At 45.6% G+C, this 19,522-nt stretch overlaps 1 protein-coding gene across 1 annotated transcript in view; it reads right to left on the reverse strand.

Annotated features, from left to right (window-relative positions):
- MARCHF4 (membrane associated ring-CH-type finger 4) overlaps positions 1-19,522 on the reverse strand; it is a 91,342-nt gene that overhangs the window by 21,916 nt on the left and 49,904 nt on the right. The window lies entirely within an intron of this gene.

Raw genomic sequence — 19,522 nt, forward strand, 5'->3', positions numbered from 1 at the left:
AATGCCCTCAGGGCCAGACAGGCAACACAAGTAACAGGAGCCAGCTGGTGGGGAATGGGACAAATCGGGGGACCCAGACTCAAGCGAAAGGGACAGCCACCATCAGCTCCAGCCAGCTGTAGATGTGGGAACCTAGGTGGCAATTTTTATGTAAAACCTCCCAATAGTCAAATGTTAACAGCTAGTGCAGGTTTTAAAATATATTGTGAGTGTCATTTTGCCTGAGTTTAGAGCTCTGGTTTTCAGCCTTTGCACTCAGCTGCAGGCCAACTCAGAGAGACCCAGGGGCCCTCTGTGAAGCCTCTCCATCCGGGGTCCCAGAGTGACAAACTCATGGCAGATCTGAAATCCATGGGACCCAGGAGGTTGGGCCCAGCTCCCTCCCAGCGGCCTCAGGCCTTGCTAGGAGTGGCTGGGAAACCCAGTCTGAGAGAATTGGAAGTAGGGAAGCTGTGGGGACAAAGCCCTGGAGAGCAGTTTCCAGGCTCTCGGCCTCACGTGGAAAGGTGCTGGCTCAGGTAGTAGATGGCCGTCAGCTGTGGCTAGTTGGCCATTAGCTGTAACCAGTGAGCCATTGGCCACTAATATAACTGCTGTGGCTACGCTAGCAGAAAAACGGGGGCTAGCAAGAAGATGGTGACTGAGCCTGCAAGCGGCGCAGTGAGGGTTGAGAATTGTGTGGCTCCTGTTTCCTGTTTTTCCAACCCAGCCGCCAGCGCGAATATAGAGGTATGACTCCCCTATCTATGGCTCCATGGGTGTTCCTTTTTGGCCTCACCATATCCTGCATTCTTATGTGGGGAGCTGGACCCCAGAAGAGACCCCACCTGTCACTGCATGACAGAAGCAAAGGCCCCAGTACTGACAGGCCATCGTCACTATGGCTCTTGGCCCCTCTCATACCCCCGTTAGAGCACTTCCCCAATTTGTCTCTGGGTCACTACGCTGTGGCCCCTCACAGAGGCCCCTCTTGCTCATCTTTGTATCCTCAGCACCTAGTGCAGGGCCTGAAACAGACACTTCATCCAACTTCAGCGGTGGATGCATACGTATCTGTTTGATGAACAAGAGGTTTTGTTCCTCTAGGACCTGGCCAGCCTCCTGTGCTAGGTGGGCAGCTGTGGCAGGATGTGCCCACAGTGCTGGCCACTCACCTCTCCCCTGAGGGCCTAAAGGCCCTTGGTATTGAGGAGCTGCTGCGTGTCTCTGAGAAAAAAATAGGAGGGGAGGGGGTGGGGAGAGGTGCTGGGGGAGAGGCATAAGCCCTCATTATTCACGGCAGCATTTCCTGGGCTCATTAATTCTAACAGGACGAGCTGGGTTTGATTAATCGGGTTGTTAAGCAGCCATGTCAAATTGCCGATCAGGTAAGAGACATTACTCCAGGTCCCTCGTAGTGGTGCCAAGTGACAGGGAAGGCTGCACTCCTTGCTTTCCAAGCAGCAGCCACGAGACAGGGCAGGAAGAGCTGGGGTACAACTGATAATAAGACCTGAGCTCTCCATCGTGGCTCTGGATGTGGGACCAGCGAAGCTCTCTGGAGCCCCCCTTCCAGCCTCAACATACTTATCTGAGAAGGGAGAGCGTGACCTGGCCTGGTCCCAGTGCCTGGCTATGGAGCCAAGACACCAAAGGTGTGCTGCTTCCCCTGGGGCGCCTGGTCCCTCACGCCTTCTCTTAGGCCAGGATAACTCAAAGGCACCACACATTTTAGAAAGCAAGGAAGGACCCCAAAACCGTTAAGAGGTTAACTTTGATGAAGGAAGCAATCCAGAATTTTAGAAAAAAGTAATAACTCTGCAAAGGAGCTATTTTAACTTTGGCATTCATGTACATTTTGTATTTTATGGTTTAGTGTATTCTTACATACATTGGGAGGAGGGCTGTAATCTTTTCCTGTGTTTAGGGTTTCGGAGAGGCCTTCACCTCGACTCTTCACCATCTTCGAGTAGTCAGACCTGTGCTTCTTCAAGAACAAGGGGAAGGAAACGAGCCGGCAGCCAGATGGATTCAGGTCAGACTTAGCAATGTTCTTTAAAGGAAAAACTCTGTTAAAGGCTAAGATGGTGGAACATGGAAACTGAGATGCTAAACGTCTCTCAATATAAGAGAGACCTCGACCAAAGAGAAAGGTTAAATGACCAACTTAAGGTCACTCCGCCAGCCAGTGGCACGGCTGGAATGTAAAGCCACGTCTTTCTGACATCAGACTCGGAGCTTCTCGCCACAACACTCTTCTCATCCTCCGTCTGCTCCCTGCTGGACAGGCCTGTGCAGCCCACACTTGTACCCATGGGTCGCTTCTCTGTCTCTGCTTTCCAGGTCCCACCTGGCCCATCCCTGGCCCAGCACAGGCCCCTCCACCAACATACAGACCTGTCTCCTCTCCAGAATCATGGCACCTAATCATTTTCTAATTGTTTCCTCCGGAATTTGGGCTGCTCCTGTGTACCCCATAGATCTGGCCACACTGTGGGTGCACAGTGAAGGCACGTGTACTGACCGGACCGGCACCAGGATGTGGGGGAGGCCGAGCCCCTCTGGCCCAGCTCTAAGGCTTTATTTAGCCTTTGGGTTGGGAGGTTTATGATGATCTTTTCCGCCGAGCTCAGCAAACTCCACAGGTCAAAGGGGCTTATTAAGTGCAGACACTTCCTCCAGTGATCTGATTAGATGTTTGGGGACCAGAGACTGCCCTGGGAATGACTTCAGTGAGAAAAATAGGATCTTCTCTAATACCCTGGCCCCCTGGGACACGGGGTAGCGGAGGTGGAAAGAACACGGTTTTTGTAAACAGACCCCTTAGGTTTGAACGCCTCTTCACCGCTTACCGGCTGTGCACACTTGGGCAAGTCTCTTTACCTCTCTGAGGCTCCGTTTCTTCATCTTTCTGTTGTGGGCAACTCTTAACCTCTTCAAGGGTGGTTGGAAGGATTGAGTGAACTCATGGCCACAAAATGCTAGACACAGTGCCTGGTACAAGTAAGCCCTCTTGTGAAAATGTTACAATTCTAACTCGCATTTCCACAAGGACTTTAATTTCATAGTTTTTTTCTACTATATCTCTACTTGCTTCTCCTACGATCAAATAGGTAAGGAAGGGAGCCATGGCCTGAGGAAGCCCCAGAGAGAGGCTGAGATTAGAGAAGGGCCTAGGAGTATGTCTGAGGTGGACCAGAGGTCCAAACACTCATCTCCTGACTTCTGGCCCAGGACTGTCTCCTGTATTACTCTGAGGTCACTGAGAGCATTTGAGGGCCCCCTTCCCTGGGGCCTGGGCCTCCTGGATGGGTTTAGTGGGGTCATGTTAGAGGCAGGAGGCAGGACACGGAGAACCGCCACCCTTAGCTGTGCTGAGCTGGTGGGTAGGAAGAGAACAGGATGGGATCTCCCTGTGCCGATGACACAGCAAGCTGCCGGAGCAGGACTCTGGTTTCTCCCTTCACAGATTTCTTTCTGTTTCTGTTGGGCTTGTTTCATTTTTCTCCACTCTCAATCTCAAAGGACACCCTTCTGGAGTCCTTAGGTTACCTGATTGCCATGGCGGTGCAGGGAAGCCGTAGACTTCCCCTTTCACCCACATAGGCAGAAGCATCCCCACAGCTGAGCAGAAGGAAACAAATAGTGTCCAGTGAAGCAAATCAGCCTCGCCCCACTGCAGTGTGGAGCTCTGGGAGATCAAAACAAAGGCGACCATAGAAACGCCAGCCTTGGTGTGCAATTCAGGGGGCTCTTCCTTTACTGAGACTAGTGTGGTGGGTAAGAGTTGGGCTTTAATCCCAGACAGACTCGGGTGTATCCAGGCCCTTAATCTGTGTGACCCTGGACTAGTTGCTTAACCTCTCTGGGCCTCATTCCATCATTCCTTCATTCAGTAAATATTCATCTCGTATGTTCCAAGTTCTGTTCTAGGTGACGGGGACACAGCAGTGAATGGAACTAACCAAAATTCTCTAGTAAGGAGAGACAAGCAATAAAAATGTTCAAATAGTAAACCGTAAGTGCCTAAGATACTGCCATGTGCTATGAAGGAAAATCAGCAGGGAAAGGGGAACTAGAATGCCAGGGAGGGGCAGGTTGAAATTCTAAAGAGGGTGACTATGGAAGGCTTCGCCAGATGGGGACATCTGAGTGAGGACCCGAGGAAGGTAAGGACGCAAGCCATGCAGATGTGTGGGGACTGAGCCTTCCAGGCTGAGGGAACAGCAGTGCAGCGGCCCTGAGGCAGAAGGACGCCTGGCGTGGCCGACGGACAGCAAACAGGCTGGCGTTTCTGGGGTAGGAGAAGTCAGATGTGATGGGGATCAGGAATGGGGAGAACAATCAAGCAGGGCTCGGGGGCCGTTTTAAAGACTTGACATTTGTTGTGAATGAGAAGGACACTGGTTGGGAAACCAAGAGAGTGTTTTCAGCAGAGGAAGTGACATGAGCTGACCCTGTTGGACTTGATCAGTCTGGCTGCTACAGGAAGTGGAGCAGAAGGAAGGAAGGGCTGAGAGGGGGACAGGCAGCTGCTGCCATCTCGGTGAGCATCGGTGGTGTTTGGGGGCAGCATGGCAGCAGGGGAAGTTCCGAGAAAGGGTCAGTTTCTGAATGTATTCCTGACACACAGACGTTAGGATGTGCTGATGGATTGGATGTGATGGATGAAAGGAGAAAAGCCAGGAGTGCTGCTGAGTTTGACCTGCGCCCTGGGAAAGATAGAGAGTTGCCTTTCATTGAGAAGGGAAAGACTGAGGGAAGGGCAGGTTTTGGAGGGGAGATCGGGCCCTCAGCTGCGCACTTGTCAACTTTGAGATGCTTGTTAAACATCTAAGTGGCGATATCAAATAGGGGCTTCGATATATATTAGCCTGGAGTTTAGGGGAGACGTCCAGGCTAAGATACGAATTGGAGAGTCATCAGCATACACGTGGTGTTTCAAGGCACGAGCTTGGGTGAAATCACCAAAGTAGTGAGTGTAGTCGGGAAAGCAGAGAGGTCCCAGGGCTACTCCCTGGAGGATGCCAGAACGTCAGAGCTTGGGAGATGAGAAAAGAGCCAGTAGAAAAGACGAAGAGGGAAGGTGAGTGAGACGAAAAGAGAACATAATGTTCCAAAAGCCAAAGAAGACAGTGTTTCCAAAACGAGGGAGCGATCTGCCTTGTCCAGTGGTGCTAATGGGCCAAGTTGGATGAGAACTGAGAATTCACCACGGATTTGGCAAGTTTTCATTTCTTCCACTTCCCAAGGCAAATACAAGGCAAAGGCATGGGCTGAAAGTGAACGTGGGGGAGGAGCTATTGGAAGTCTGAGAATTGGTATAAAATCGTCCGAGAAAGGTTGAATGATTATAGAAATAAAGTATGATTGCTGGCAGCACTGAGGGTCCTTTCTGTTAAAATAAAATGGCTCATCTGTGAAATTGGGGGAGGAGGGTAGTAAGTGAATATATTTATGCCTGGAGCACAGTAAGCCCGCAGGAAATGCTGGTTAACATGTAACAAGCAGATCTCCGTGTCTCTAAGCCCACCTGCTCATCTACTTCAAACGTTGATCGATATCCTTTTTTCCTCCTTTGTATAACATTCTCTTATTAATAGTCCTAATGTTATAAACATTTCTCAGTTCTAACAAAATACTGTCATAGACACTCTACCGTCTACTACCTCAATGCTTCAGTGAGGCTAATAATGATTTCTCCTGGTTTACATATATGATACCCACTCAGACAGGTTGTTACTTGCTCAAGAGAAAGGCGGAAGGCTCTGAAAGCAGAGCCTTGTGTCCATCAGGCTGCCTAACCCACAGCATCTCTGCCCACTCCAGTGTCACCTGCCTGTCCTCTCTTCCATCCCCAGCAGACTTGTCCATCAAGTCCTTACCTCTCCAGCTCTGATAAGAGAGATGGCCTTGCTAGCTCCCCGACCGACACACACAAACACAAAGGCAGAAACCCTTTTCCCCTTTGCCCCTCTCTTGTGAACCCAATTCTAGGCAGCGTTCATTGGGTATTAATTGATGTGGGGGGGGACAATACGGAGTTTAACTTCCCCCTCACTCTCTCCTCCTTTGGTGGGGAGAAGACATTTGTTAAGTCAAAATCAAGAGAGATTTCTGGAAGCACAGTAATTAACATTTTCTCTGAGCTGCAGTCTGGATTAATAAGGAAGGTTATTGTTGCCTTGTGGATGTTCCACTGTGAAGACTCAGAGGACCTAAAACCTTAAAATCAGAGTATCCCATCCGGGGGGACCCAGCACCTGTGTGCATTGGGGTGGGGAGAAACGGACATAGGAGTAGAGAAGAGTAAGGGGGGAGCCAAAGAAAGGAGGGACTCCCCAGTGTCCATCCTAGGTAGTCTCTATGACCATGGATAGTCGACTTGATAGAGAAAGTAAAGAACTGTTTTGTATCACTCCCTGGACTCCACATATTTGGGGGACCAGCTAAGTGAGGATTATCGAGAACACTTTCTCCCAACTTTATGGGCACAACCAAACTGGTCCATGATATTGACCAATTACTTGTGTAGCTATAATCTGGTTTGGTGGAGGAGGGCGGGGGAGGGAGGAGGCAAAGGGGGAGCATAGATGCACCAGTGCAGTGAAGGAAACCTAGAAGGTTCCAAGTGTCTTCTTCCTGAAGAAGACCAGGCAATGATTTCTTGATTCCACCGACCTGTAAGAGGTCACTGTATACTGGTATGAGGCCCAAGGAAAATGACCTGTCTTACCAGCAAAGTGTGATACAGAGACGAATAGGAGAGGGCGAAACTCCTGCCTCCCTGAAGGACGATAACGCAAGTTTCCACTTATCCAGGGGAGGCAGGCTGATTCGCAAGATGACCTTCAAAGATCTCTGTGGCCCTAATCTACTATTATACCGAGAGATGCCATTCTCAATTCTCCACATGTTGTGTCAGGCCGTGTATGGGCAGCTCTGTGTTTTCTATACCTGGAGCCCTTCCAGGCCAGTCTTTTAGCTCTGTCACCCACCCTTAGCATTTCACATGCTCCCTTCCCAGCCAGGCCAAGCCCAAGCTTCTTACTTCCCCTCTCAGTGGTGCCAAGGCCAAACCTTGGCTTCTGGGGACTAGCAGTGTGTCAATGCAGGCAGAAGGAAATAAGGAATTGTTGCAAGATAATTTAATTAAAAAAAGAAGGAACTCTATTACTAAGGAGAGAAAAAAGATTTAAGGCCTTAATGAGCTATAGTTATCTATACTAAATCCAATTAACCACATAATTATTTCTAGATTTACTCTCATACTAGCAGCTTACTTCACACACACAGACATGCACATACGTACACACATATACACACGCACACACCTATAATCTCCCTCCCTTTTCATGGAAAAATTTCCAGCCTTCCTGTTCATCAGATAAAAAAAAAAAAGGAATACATAAAAAGACAAGGAAAACACATACACAGACCCAAACCAAACCCTCCAAACCATGTTTTTTTCTTCAGTTTCATGATAACTATTTTATTCCTGCTGTGCTTTTCTCCCAATCATTTAACTGGCATGAGACAAATGTACCTATTCCCTCTAACTGCCTCTAAATTTACGCAACTGGTACTAGAAAGAAGAACTTAACCTCACAATAATTGAATTTAAATAACATTCAATTCCATAAAGTCAAACATGATCTGCATAATGAACAAAACAAGCCATCAGGGGCTGGTGGAAAGAAAGGTCATATTTTATGTGTATATTCATAACCATATCTGTATTCCTAATGACCTAAATGGACAATATGCTGTCCATTTGTCTTTCTGAATAACTCATCATGACCATCACCATCATTACCAAAGAGCTAAAATTAAAGGCTGATCTGCCCTCAGACCTCTGCCTGACTCAATAGAAAAACATAATTTCGATGAACTTTGACTGGCTAGAATGGAGCTATTTGCATAGAGCAGCCAGCTGGACCTGCTTCCAAGGTTCCAGGCCACCAGGCTGACATTTCAGAGATTGCAGGTCACTGTGTCCTCTTTCTTTCCCACAAGTCAGGTCAAGCCAAGGGCACAAGTCAGTGGCAAGTTAAGGCGGAAACCCTCATTTGTCCCTGGGGTCGGTCCCTGTGCACTGGCAGGGCAATGCCCAGCCTCAGTTGTGCAAAACCTTTATGTTACTTAAAGGGGCTGTGGCGAAATTCTACAGAAATGAGTTTTCAACCACTGTAATTAATATGTCATTCAGTGTGTTTTGGGGATACAGCAGATGTAAACAAGCTATGATGACATGTTACGCTTCACGAATGTTCCGAATCTGGGCCCTAGACACTTAGAACCTTATGTATGGCTGACTCTTACAAAGCAAAAAAGCAGGGTCTTTCCTGGGTGCCAATCCCAGCTCTGCCACCCTCTGGCTAGTGACCTTGGGTTTAGGCGATCGAAGGCTTTATTCCTTGGTTCTCAGAATGTCGCGTACATGAGAATCACCTGGGAAGTTTGTTAAGAATTCAGACTCCCAGGCTTTACTCCAGACATTCTGATTCCATGCAGACCCACTCTTCCTCTCCTGCAGCAAGGTTGGCTAAGACTCATTTTGTGAGGCTCTGGGCTAGAGACTCGTTAGCAAACCTTTTGTCTCCTACATCACTTTAAGACTCTTGTGTATACAAAGATAAAAATAAATGCCAGTAGCTAAAACTTACTGAGCACTTACTATGTGCCAAACCCTGTGTACAGGCTTTGACTGCTGGGTTCAAATCCTAGTTCTTCTACTTACTTGGTGAGGAACATTGCGCAAGTTACTTGCCCATTCCAAGGCCCAGTCCCATCGTCTACATCTCTACCATTTTACAAGTGTCGTTGCTGCTGTGGCTGCCTCTCTCACTAGCTCCCACTTATTGAGCATGTGCTAGGGGCCAGATGTTGTTCTAAGCACCTGACATGCACAAGGCCACATAGCCTGGTTACTGGGGCCAATGGACCCACACTGGCTGGTTTGAATCCTTGCTCGGCCATTTATTACCTGTGTGAGCTTGGCAAGTTTGCCCAGAGGTCAAGTGGGACTAAAGATACTTCCTGCTTCCCCAGGTCTCATGAGGATTAAATGAGATAAGATACAATGAGAAGTTCTTAGAACCCTGCCTGACACAGAGTGAGTGCTCGTTTTAGGACATTATTTATTGCCTCTCATGTGCCCACCTATCCCGACCGAGTCTCCTCACATCCTAACAAAGAGGTGGCAGCAGATACTGCTCTCTCACAGTGAATGAGGGCTCTCTGCAGTTTGCTGCCTCACCAAGCACCTCCCTTTACCACCTTGTAAATGAAGTCCATCCGTCCGAAGCCTGTGGGTACTTAAGCGGCCTGGATAATGAGTACAGGTAATAAAAGTGTGATAAACGCCAGGAGCCTGCAAGCGCTGCTCGCTGCCCTGTTATTTCAGAGGGAGAAGAGAATACACAAAATCGATACCCCCGGCTCCCATCCACCTGGCTACCTTGCTGTCTCTCAGGAACCACCCTCCACAAGCCTTCTTCTCTCACATGCGTATGTTTCTTATCTCCTGTGATGGGGTAAATGAAAAGATATTAAACTGTGAGTGTTTACAGCCATCGCTCCTCTTTCCCCCTCCCCTCAGGTACAGCTGTGAACTTGTGTGTTCATGGGGCCAGCTGAGGGCTTGTGATGCCCTTGGGAGTACAGGAAAGGAGGGGAGGGGAGAGGAGGGCAGAAAGGCCGAAACGATGTTCCATGTTCGTAATGAATAGCTTAGTAAGGAAAGGGAAGTAAGGGAGGGAAAAAGAGCTCTTTGCCCTATGCTTTCCTCTGCCTGCTTTATAAAGAGATTGCAGTAAACATCGAAATGTTTTTCAATTCTTTCTTTATTGGGAGCTTCATTCAGATTAGACTCCATTTAGACTGAAAAAACCTGAAGTCCAAAGAGGGCAATGGCCTTTCCTGGGGTGGTGCAGTGGGGCAACACTGAAATAGGAAAAAATGACAGGTCCCACCCCCTCTGGGTTCAGAGCTTCAAAGAGTCCATCCTATATCCCTGCAGGATTGATTTATTTCGCCAGGTAGTACCCATTCCAGAACCTGCAGAAAACTCAGCCCAGTTCTTTTCTCAGCTCTCAAGGAAGGGACTATTCCTGAAGTCTTGGCTCATTCCCAGTCAGGAATAAGCCTGTTAAGTGGAATTTGAATTACTATGGTGTGTGAATAGACTCTGGTCTGTTGACTCCAAGCTTCTGCTAAGCTACTCCAAATGGTTGTAACTTCTGTCATCTTGGCAATTCTACTTTTTGTTTGAAAGAATTCTATATTCCTTACTTCTGGGGCTGAGAAGGAGCGTGTTCTTCAAAGGCCCTCCTCTCCATCCCCCAGCCTCTGGCCCAATGGGGTGCTCCTGTACAGAGATAATGCCGGGAAAGGGGACCCCAGAGCCTCCCATGCTTACCAGTGCCTTCCAGTTTTCCCTTTCATATCCATATATGGAAACCGATGCAGGGCAAGGCCAAAGCTCATAGAATAGCCCAAGCCTCTACACTCAAGGATCAGGGGGGATATTTAGGGACCAGCAGTGTTTCCTTCCCAAAAAACCAGACTATAGCCCACAGTGTCCTTTCAGGAGCCATTGAGTGGCCTTGGGTGAGCCCGGCTCTCAGCCCCGCTGTTGAGAACTCAAGATGGTGCCTGCCCAGGAGACACTCACACACTAGGACACGCGTTCTTAGACATATCCAGATTCTCAGCCTTTGCCAGGGGTTTAGGTCTGCATTTCATTTAGTGGCTGGTATGTAAAATATTACTTCCTTTTATTTGCCTTTAACCTCTTTCCCATGATCAGGTAGTGAAGCAAGCAATCAAGATGCTATTTTCAATCATTTTTCTGGGGTTTGGCAACCCACGACCGTGTTGCCTCTCCACTTATATTTCATGATTATTTAAAATTTTATTCATCTTCCCCTCAGCAGTCATCTATCCACTCTGAAAAGTCCTAATTTTAGATTTTATTCTCATGTCATGCATCATTTCAATCACTTATTTCTAGACCTTCACCATTCTCTTAGGTTTTTAAGGTAAGTTTTCCTGCTATGTCTGAGACAGCCAAGGACCTACATGTCCGGAGGCTGGGGGAGCAAAGGCCATATCTTAAAAATACATAAGGTTTATTATAAATCAAAATTTTCCTCATAACTATAGTCCTTCCACCCACATACTCGCACATAATTTCCCCCAAATCAGAAATGTAATATACAGCTTGTTTTTAACTTGTATTTTTCCATTCACATGATGTCATGAAAAATTTCTCCCGTCGACCCATGATTTCATGGATCATATTCATGATTATTTACTTAGAAGACAATCCAAGAATGAAATTACTAATTCAAATGGGCATGGACATTTTTAAGGCTGTTGATACATGTTGCCAAATTGGTTTTCAGAAAGGTAACACCAGTTTCCATCCACATCATTACAGTATGTCAGTATCTGCTACCATTGCCCCATGTTCAAGGTCTTGTCCTGTCTTCACATTCTCATGGGAAACTGTTAATATCACCACCGCTGTGACCCTGAGAAGGAAGGCTCAGAAAATGCAGGCCGTCTGTTCCTTTCTATCTTTCTTTCCTGTAGCGAAGGAGCAGGAGGTGGGTGTGGAATTGGGGCAGAGCTAAGCCGGAAATTTGCAGCAATGCAACCCAGGCAATCCTGAGAGAGAGTCTCAGCCATGAAAGGGAACCTAGCCAGCGGGAGGCTGCAGAGTCTTAGTCTGGTGCAGTGGGGACTTTTTCCTCTCAAGGGGCCTGATGAACAGCTGGGATGGTTCAGAATATTCTTGTTAAGAGTCTCAGCATAGCCCAGTCTCTGAGATGGCAATCTACACGGCTAAGACACTTGGGACCAAAGGGTCCCACATTAAAAATCCTGCATTTGGATGACTGCCCACCACTGCCCTTTAAGATACCTACATATGGGAACACCACACTCCTCCCAGGAATATCCTCGTGTGACTGGGCCACTTTGTTGTGAAAAACATCATAACCTAACCTGTGTTTTCCTGCTGCAGTTTCAACCTTTTTCTGTCTTTGTGTGACAAATAGACAATGCACAGGCTTTAAGATCAAACAACTTCTGTCTCTGCCATTTGCGAGCTGTTTACGTTCTAGCTGTTAACTATGCTCCTGCATACGTACCCCAAAATTAGTGGCTTAAAATAACAAGCATTTATTACTTCTATAAATTGGCTGGATGGTGCTGCTGATCTGGTTTAGCTGGGTTTGCTCGTGCATCTGGGAGTTGGGTGGAGGCTGGCTGGTGTAGGATGATGTGGCCCCCCTCTGCTCACACCTCTCTTATCATCCAGTAGGGTTGCCCAGGCTTGTTCACATTATGGTGGAAGAGTTCCCACCAACCAAGAGAGGGCAAACCCTGATCGCAAGCACTTTTCAAGCCTCTGTTCACAGTTTGCTAATATGCCACTGGTCAAAGCATGTCACAGAGCCTACTTCAAAGTCGGTGTGAGCAGGCTTTATCAAAAGGAAATGACTCTAGGAGAGTATAAAGATTTAGCGCCATTAGTACAATCAGTCTGTCACATTAGCTCTGTGACCTTGGACACTTTCCTTCACCTCTCTGAGCCTCAGTTCCATCCTCGGTAAAAATGCAGGGTCTTTGTGGGATTCCTTGCTATAATATATGGAAAATGCCTGGCACATAGTAAACATTCCATATGTATTAATTTCCTTCTCTCCTCCTTTTCCATCATTTGGGAATTTTCTCTTTTTTCTTAAATGTATTATTCCTGTGCATTATCTTCTACATTTAAGGCTCCAAGATAACAACACGAACATTACGCCTGTGGCTGCTGTTGAACCCCCAGGTCCTAGCCTGTGCCCAATACAGTAAGCCCTCACTTCAATCTAATAATCTGAAATTTGAATACTAAGGGAATCAAGGGGTGTCTCCTCCTTTCTTCCTGGGACTGTCCAGTTGAGAGATTCTCTCTTGGCTCTGTGACCTAGCTCCACTACCAAGAGTGACATGGAAAGGGTTAACACGTTTGCATTAACTGATGAGTGAATAGAGGCGACAGGATGGGGAACCTCCATTTCCTCATTTAAAGGTGGCACTGGGGGTAGAATAAGTATCCTGGCCTCTCCTTAGCTAATCAGGCTCCAGAAGAGACATTAATTGCAGCCAGTTCATCCTGCTGGGGAGACCCAAGGCTGCCAGCTCTCTTGCTGGGAATGGAATAGAATTTTAATTGGCTGTGAAAGCATCATGGCAGGAGGTTCATGAAAGAGTTGGTCCTCTCTCCTCAAGCAGGTGAGAGAAGCTTCAAGGGAAAGGCCAGTAAAGTCCAGCCACATTCAGGGGCCATCCCAGCTGCAACCCCACAGTTCCAGTTCCAGGTCTAGACTCCAGCCAAGGTCAAGGACGCTTTCGCACGGTGCACTTGGAGTAGTCAGCACCAGAGCTCTGAGCCTGCGAACCTTCTGATCTCTGTGCTTCCTCTGACTTTCATGAGAAAAGCACTGTATAGTTATTGTCACTTGTATTACCCAGAAGACCAGTATGCCCTATCTCAGAGAGCTCTCCAAATACAAGTTCAACCCCGTGTGTGTGTGTCCATTTGTCCATTTATGTGGCTTAAAGCAATCTCACAGCATTCCTGTGCTGTTAACATGTTTTCATTCAAATAAATTAATGTGATAGTGTTTGGGGAAAATACGTTCTCGTGGCAATGTGTGCGCTCTTTCTGCCACGGTAATTCCTGGAACACGCGTATAACATGGGATGGCATGTACAGGTCAATGGATTTGACTATGAAAAAAAAGACAATGTGAGCTTATTGGCATAACCACACAACGATGAATGTTGTGGTTTTCAAAGTCTGTTGGACACGTTCTCTAACCTTGTATCTTAGTTTCCTCATCAACAAAATTAGGGCAACAGCAGTAAGAGGGCTGTTGAAAAGAACAATGATATGTAAAAAGCTTAGACTAATGCAGAGATGCAGTAAATGTGTTTTCACGATTACGTCTGATGAGGAGGTGGTGGAGCTGGTCATTGACCCGCTGTGCGCTGTCGACCTAGTGGTATAAAGAAGCTGTTGTTAAAAAGCAAAGCAGAAAAACAAAAAATATACAAGCCAAGACAATGCTTTCAGAACACTACTTTGTGAGATTATAGCTTGCTAAAAATTCAGAGTTTCCAAGGAAACGCTACTCCATTAATATTTTAAAACTTAAAGCAATAAACCATCACTTATAACTACTACACAGTTTTGGTTTATTATATATTTTGATGTTTATTATCAAAATTTTGAAAATTTATCAAAATTTAGTTAGGGAAAGGGAAATGCATTGAAGGAGACTGTTGAAAATGAAATTTTATAATTTATAAAGATATGAAGACAAGCTTCTAAAACAAAAACAAGTCAATTCCACGTCCACTCTCACCGCCCCTCCCCCATTCGTACCTCCTGTCTCCTTATTGGGGAATAAGACGTCTTTCTGATGTAAGCTCAGAACATGGGAATGAAAGCAGTTAGAGTAAAAGAAGTGACCAATACATAACACCTGCTCTGAAATGGTGAGAACGTCATCCCTTTAAAAAAAGCGGACGGAAGTCTTTGACCTTTGGGAAAAAGAGTTCACGGAAGAAGGCATTGATTCATGTGCTCAGAACACAGCAAGGTCTCTCGCTATTGGAAACAGTCCTTTCCCCCTCAAATCTGATCCCCAGGTGACACTTGATGCTCAGGCTTCTGTGCTTAATCTCCCCCAGCTGGAACCACCAATGTTTGGGAAATTAACAGGACCGCCATTTAAAGAAGTAATTGGTTGCACAAATCAGCTTACCATTCAAAGAATGGTTTTTGTTTTCCTATGTCTGTAATTTATTGGCAGGTTAGTGGAGACAGATCCTGTTTTCTCAGCTGTCCAAGGTACTGAAAAGCAAGGCTGGGCCACTGGAGGTGAGGCTACAGGTAACAGTAGTGCCCCAAAGAGTATGATGCCCAAAGTGGGTGCATCCCTGGTGGTGTAAGTGATTCAGAAAAAGCTCTGGGACCAGGTTGGCTGAGACCCTGACTTTGAATGCTGGTCCCTCCACTTGCCACTTTGGGAAGTCTGTTTCTCTTTCTAGACCTCTGTTTTCTCATTTCTTAAACGGGGGTGTTGGATGAAATAGTCTCTGAAAGTTTCAGACTCTTTAAGATTCTACAAATTGTACAAAGGATCTGTAGATGCAAAACTACTCAGCATGAGATTCCAGGAATTGTTGGAAGGTGAACTAGGCCAGAGACAGAAGCAGGAGCCCTTTGTGACTGAAGTGACCACACTCCATGGGCAGATGAATAGGTCTACTGGAAGTGGCACCACCAACCACTGGACACCCCATCTATCCAAGAACCCTGAAGCAAGTGACCCACAGAGCGCAATTGAGGTTTGTGCTTCTGCAACACAGCAGAGGGAGAGCTAAGCAGCCATGGGAGTCTTCAGGGCTCTGGATAGATTTGCTCCCTAGAGTGGAGAAGCATAGACTTCCAACACTTGCCCCAAATTACTTTTAAACTGCATCTGATTCACTTCCTTATGCTCCCCTGTCACTAAGCAAACTTCCTATCTTTTGTTTGGCTTCTCAGCTATATAAGATCCCAGAATGAGTTCCCTTGATATGGGAACATAAGCACTGTAGGTATTGAAAAGTAGTACCTTCCACTGTAAACAGAAATCAGTTTTCTAATCCCTGCGTTAGTTTCTCACAAGTTTTCTTGGCCTGAATTATGTCTTTTCAGAATATAATCACTCAGAGTAAAAGGTCATGAAATCAAGGTTCCAGACGTGCAAAACTGGTACCTGCATCCAATAGTGGAGGAAAGAGACGTTCTAATGATCAAGGGCAAATTCCATGGCCTTCTTCAGCCCAACTTTGCAGGGAGGCGGGGGGCGAGTTCCTCGTCGAGTTAGTTGCCGCTTCCCTCCCCCTCCTCCTTCCCCCTAGGCCCTCATCCGACAAGGAAATGAATTACTCCCGACGTGTATATAACGTAAGGTCAATCCAATTTATTTTTGTTTTTTTTTGTTTGTTTGTTTTTTAATTAAAGTTTATTGGGGTGACAATTGTTAGTAAAGTGGCATAGATTTCAGGTGTACAATTCTGTATTACATCATCTATAAATCCCATTGTGTGTTCATCACCCAGAGTCAGTTCTCCTTCCATCACCATATATTTGATCCCCCTTACCCTCATCTCCCACCCCCCACCCCCTTACCCGCTGGTAAACACTGAACTATTGTCTGTGTCTATGAGTTTTTGTTTCTCATTTGTTTGTCATGTTCTTTTGTTGTTTTTGGTTTATACACCACATATCAGTGAAATCACATGGTTCTCTGCTTTTTCTGTCTGACTCATTTCGCTTAGCATAATAATCTCAAGATCCATCCATGTTGTCACAAATGGTCTTATTTCATCTTTTCTTACTGCCGAATAGTATTCCATTGTGTATATATACCACAACTTCTTTATCCATTCATCTATTGAAGGACATTTTGGTTATTTCCATGTCTTGGCCACCGTAAGCAAAGCTGCAATGAACATTGGAGCACACGTGTCTTTATGTATAAATGTTTTCAGATGTTTTGGGTAGATACCTAGGAGAGGGATTGCTGGGTCATATGGTAATTCTATTCGTAATTTTTTGAGAAACCTCCACACGACCTTCCATAGTGGCTTCACCAGTCTGCATTCCCACCAACAGTGTATGAGGGTTCCTTTTTCTCCACAGCCTCTCCAACACTTGTTACTATTTGTCTTGTTGATAGCCATTCTAACTGGGGTGAGGTGGTATCTCATTGTGGGTTTTTGTGGTTTTTTTTGCATTTCTCTGATGATTAGTGATGTTGAGCATTTTTTCATATGTCTATTTGCCATTTGTATGGCCTCTTTGGAGAAATGTCTCTTCAGGTCTTTCATTGGGTTGTTTGTTTTCTTGTTGTTGAGTTGCATGAGTTCCTTGTATATTTTGGACATTAGCCCCTTATCGGAGGCACTGCAAAAATCTTCTCCCATTCAGTTGGTTGCCTCAGCAGAAACTCTACAAGCCAGGAGGGAGTGGAACCAAATATTCAAACTATTGAAAGAGAGAAATTATGAGCCAAGAATAATATATCCAGCAAAGATATCCTTTAGACATGAAAGAGGAATAAAGACCTTTCCAGACATACAGAAGATGAGGGAATTTTCTAATACACGACCTGCACTACAAGAAATACTAACAGAGGCTATTCGACCACCATCAACAGGGACAATTTATGGCAACCAAAACATAAAAAGGGGGAGAGTAAAGGCCTGAACCGGAACATGGGAATGGAGAAAGTAGGCATGCTGAAGAAAATGGAACACTCTAAATATCAAACTTCCTTTTACATAAACTTAAGGGTAACCACTCAAAAAAAATCCAAAACTGAAATATGTACTGTAATAAAAGAAGAAACAGAGGGAAACATCATAGAATACCACCACACAGAAATAGACAACAACAAAAAGGCAAAGAAACAATGGAGACACAGTCTTAACAGAAAACTAAAGATAGAATGATAGGAAATCCTCACATATCAATAATCACCCTAAATGTAAATATACTGAACTCACCAATAAAAAGGCACAGAGAAGCAGATTGGATATTTTTGTTTTTATTCTGTTGTCTTTGTCTTTGTTCTTTAAATCCCCACCAGCCAAGTCTATCTTAGACTCTAGAAGAGTGTGGGAAACATTCAAAGACTCCATAGGAACCATTCAACTCAGCAAGCAAGCGTCCCATGTGTGCCGTTCCTAATCACTCACCAGCCTCTCAGTGACAGGGAGCTCACTACCTCACAAGGCTACCCATTGCACTTTGTAATAGTTTCAATCAGCAAACACTTGCTGAAGAAATGATAAATGTAGGAGGGCAGGGCTATGTGCAAGCCATGGTGAAGTAGCACTATAAAAAACAGGATGATGGTTAGGAGATATGGTGATATGCACCTGGATTTGTAAGAATGGTATGCATGTGGAGTCAGAAAACGAGATGGGCAGATGTAAGGTCAAGGTTGTGCATTACAGGTTTGTCTGAATGTTCATATGGTCACGGTACATGATCTGAGTGCCCTTTCCCATGACCTCTGGGACAGTTTCCCCATCACTTGCCCCACCTCCCTCTTCTTGGATAAATTCCTATCCCTATTCACCATGAACACCACCATTCTTGCCTTGACTCTAACCCTCATGGAGGAGAGGCAGGGAAGAGGAAAGGAACATGGGATAATAGAGCCCACCTAGGGTGTTTAAGAGCTGCTAAAAGACTCACTGAGAAAAGTGGTGGAATGGACAGGCAGGCCCCTCGTTGCCCCAGCCAAGCCAACAGACATCCACACATAGACTCAGGCTCTATGGCGAGGAGCTCCGATTCCATGACGCTTTAGCCTATCACCTCTTAACCCGTCAGCGAAGCGTTATCATAGGCCTATGTGGAAACTGAGCAACTTGCGCTGGGGGCTGTCATAGGTGGACCAGTCACATGGAAGGTCATTGCCAACCAGCTCCCTGTACTCATCCCTTTCCCTTTAGCCTGAACCCCACAGAGTAAAACCCTAAAGAAAAGAGAGGCAGAGGAGCCGCACACACCCTGGTGCCCTCTATATTGAAACACTCTTTTTTACCAGGATATCCCAACACGTCTACCTGACTGCACCCCACCCTCCTTTCACCTGCACGTTTTCCATCAGAGGCATTGTCCTCGTCACCATGAACCCAGTAGAGATTGTTTGGTTTTTCACATGTGGGCTGCAAGGGCACTTTGATTCTGGGTTTACAAGTGCAGCGTTTTAATGGGAATTATATATTTAATAGGAATTGATAAACTCTCCTTGAGAATGCATTTTCCAAAGAGAATTCCATTAAGCCAATGTAATTTTTGATCAATCTTTTTTAATGCAGAGCCGTTAAACTGTTTCCATTTTTTTCTATTCCTCATCTAATGCTATTGACACTTCTCGTTGGGCTAAATCATTTTATAAGTAAAATATGTGGATAAGTAAAATATATATTAAAATTCACTAATTACAGCTTTGGCCATTGAAAATTTATTTTGTGGCCTTTCGAATCCTTCCAAAATTTAATTTTTTCTTGATCAAAGTTTACAGGTCTGAATATTGTCAAGAAGCTATGAGTCTTCTGCCAGATTTTGACAAATTATAAATTTTCCCAAGAGCAGTTTCTAACCACTATCAGTTTCTTGTATTGAATGTTTCTAAATATCATCAGAGCAAAGATGTCCTGGCTCATAAGAGCAAGGGTATTTTATTAACTGCCTAGTACATGTAGACACCAAAGAAACATCATCCCATTTAAGCCTGCAACAGTGCTGAGGGGTGAGTATTAGCCCCATTTTATGGATAAGTAAATTGAGGCTCAGAGAAATGCCATGATTTGCCCAATGTCATTCAGTGACTGTATGATGGACCTAAGAATTGAGAACTAAGCATTTGAGAGTTCAAAGCTTTAATGTTTTTCTACTGTACCACAATCTCTC

This window comes from Rhinolophus sinicus, linkage group LG01, assembly GCF_036562045.2.
Source record: "Rhinolophus sinicus isolate RSC01 linkage group LG01, ASM3656204v1, whole genome shotgun sequence".
Classification (NCBI taxonomy): domain Eukaryota; kingdom Metazoa; phylum Chordata; class Mammalia; order Chiroptera; family Rhinolophidae; genus Rhinolophus; species Rhinolophus sinicus.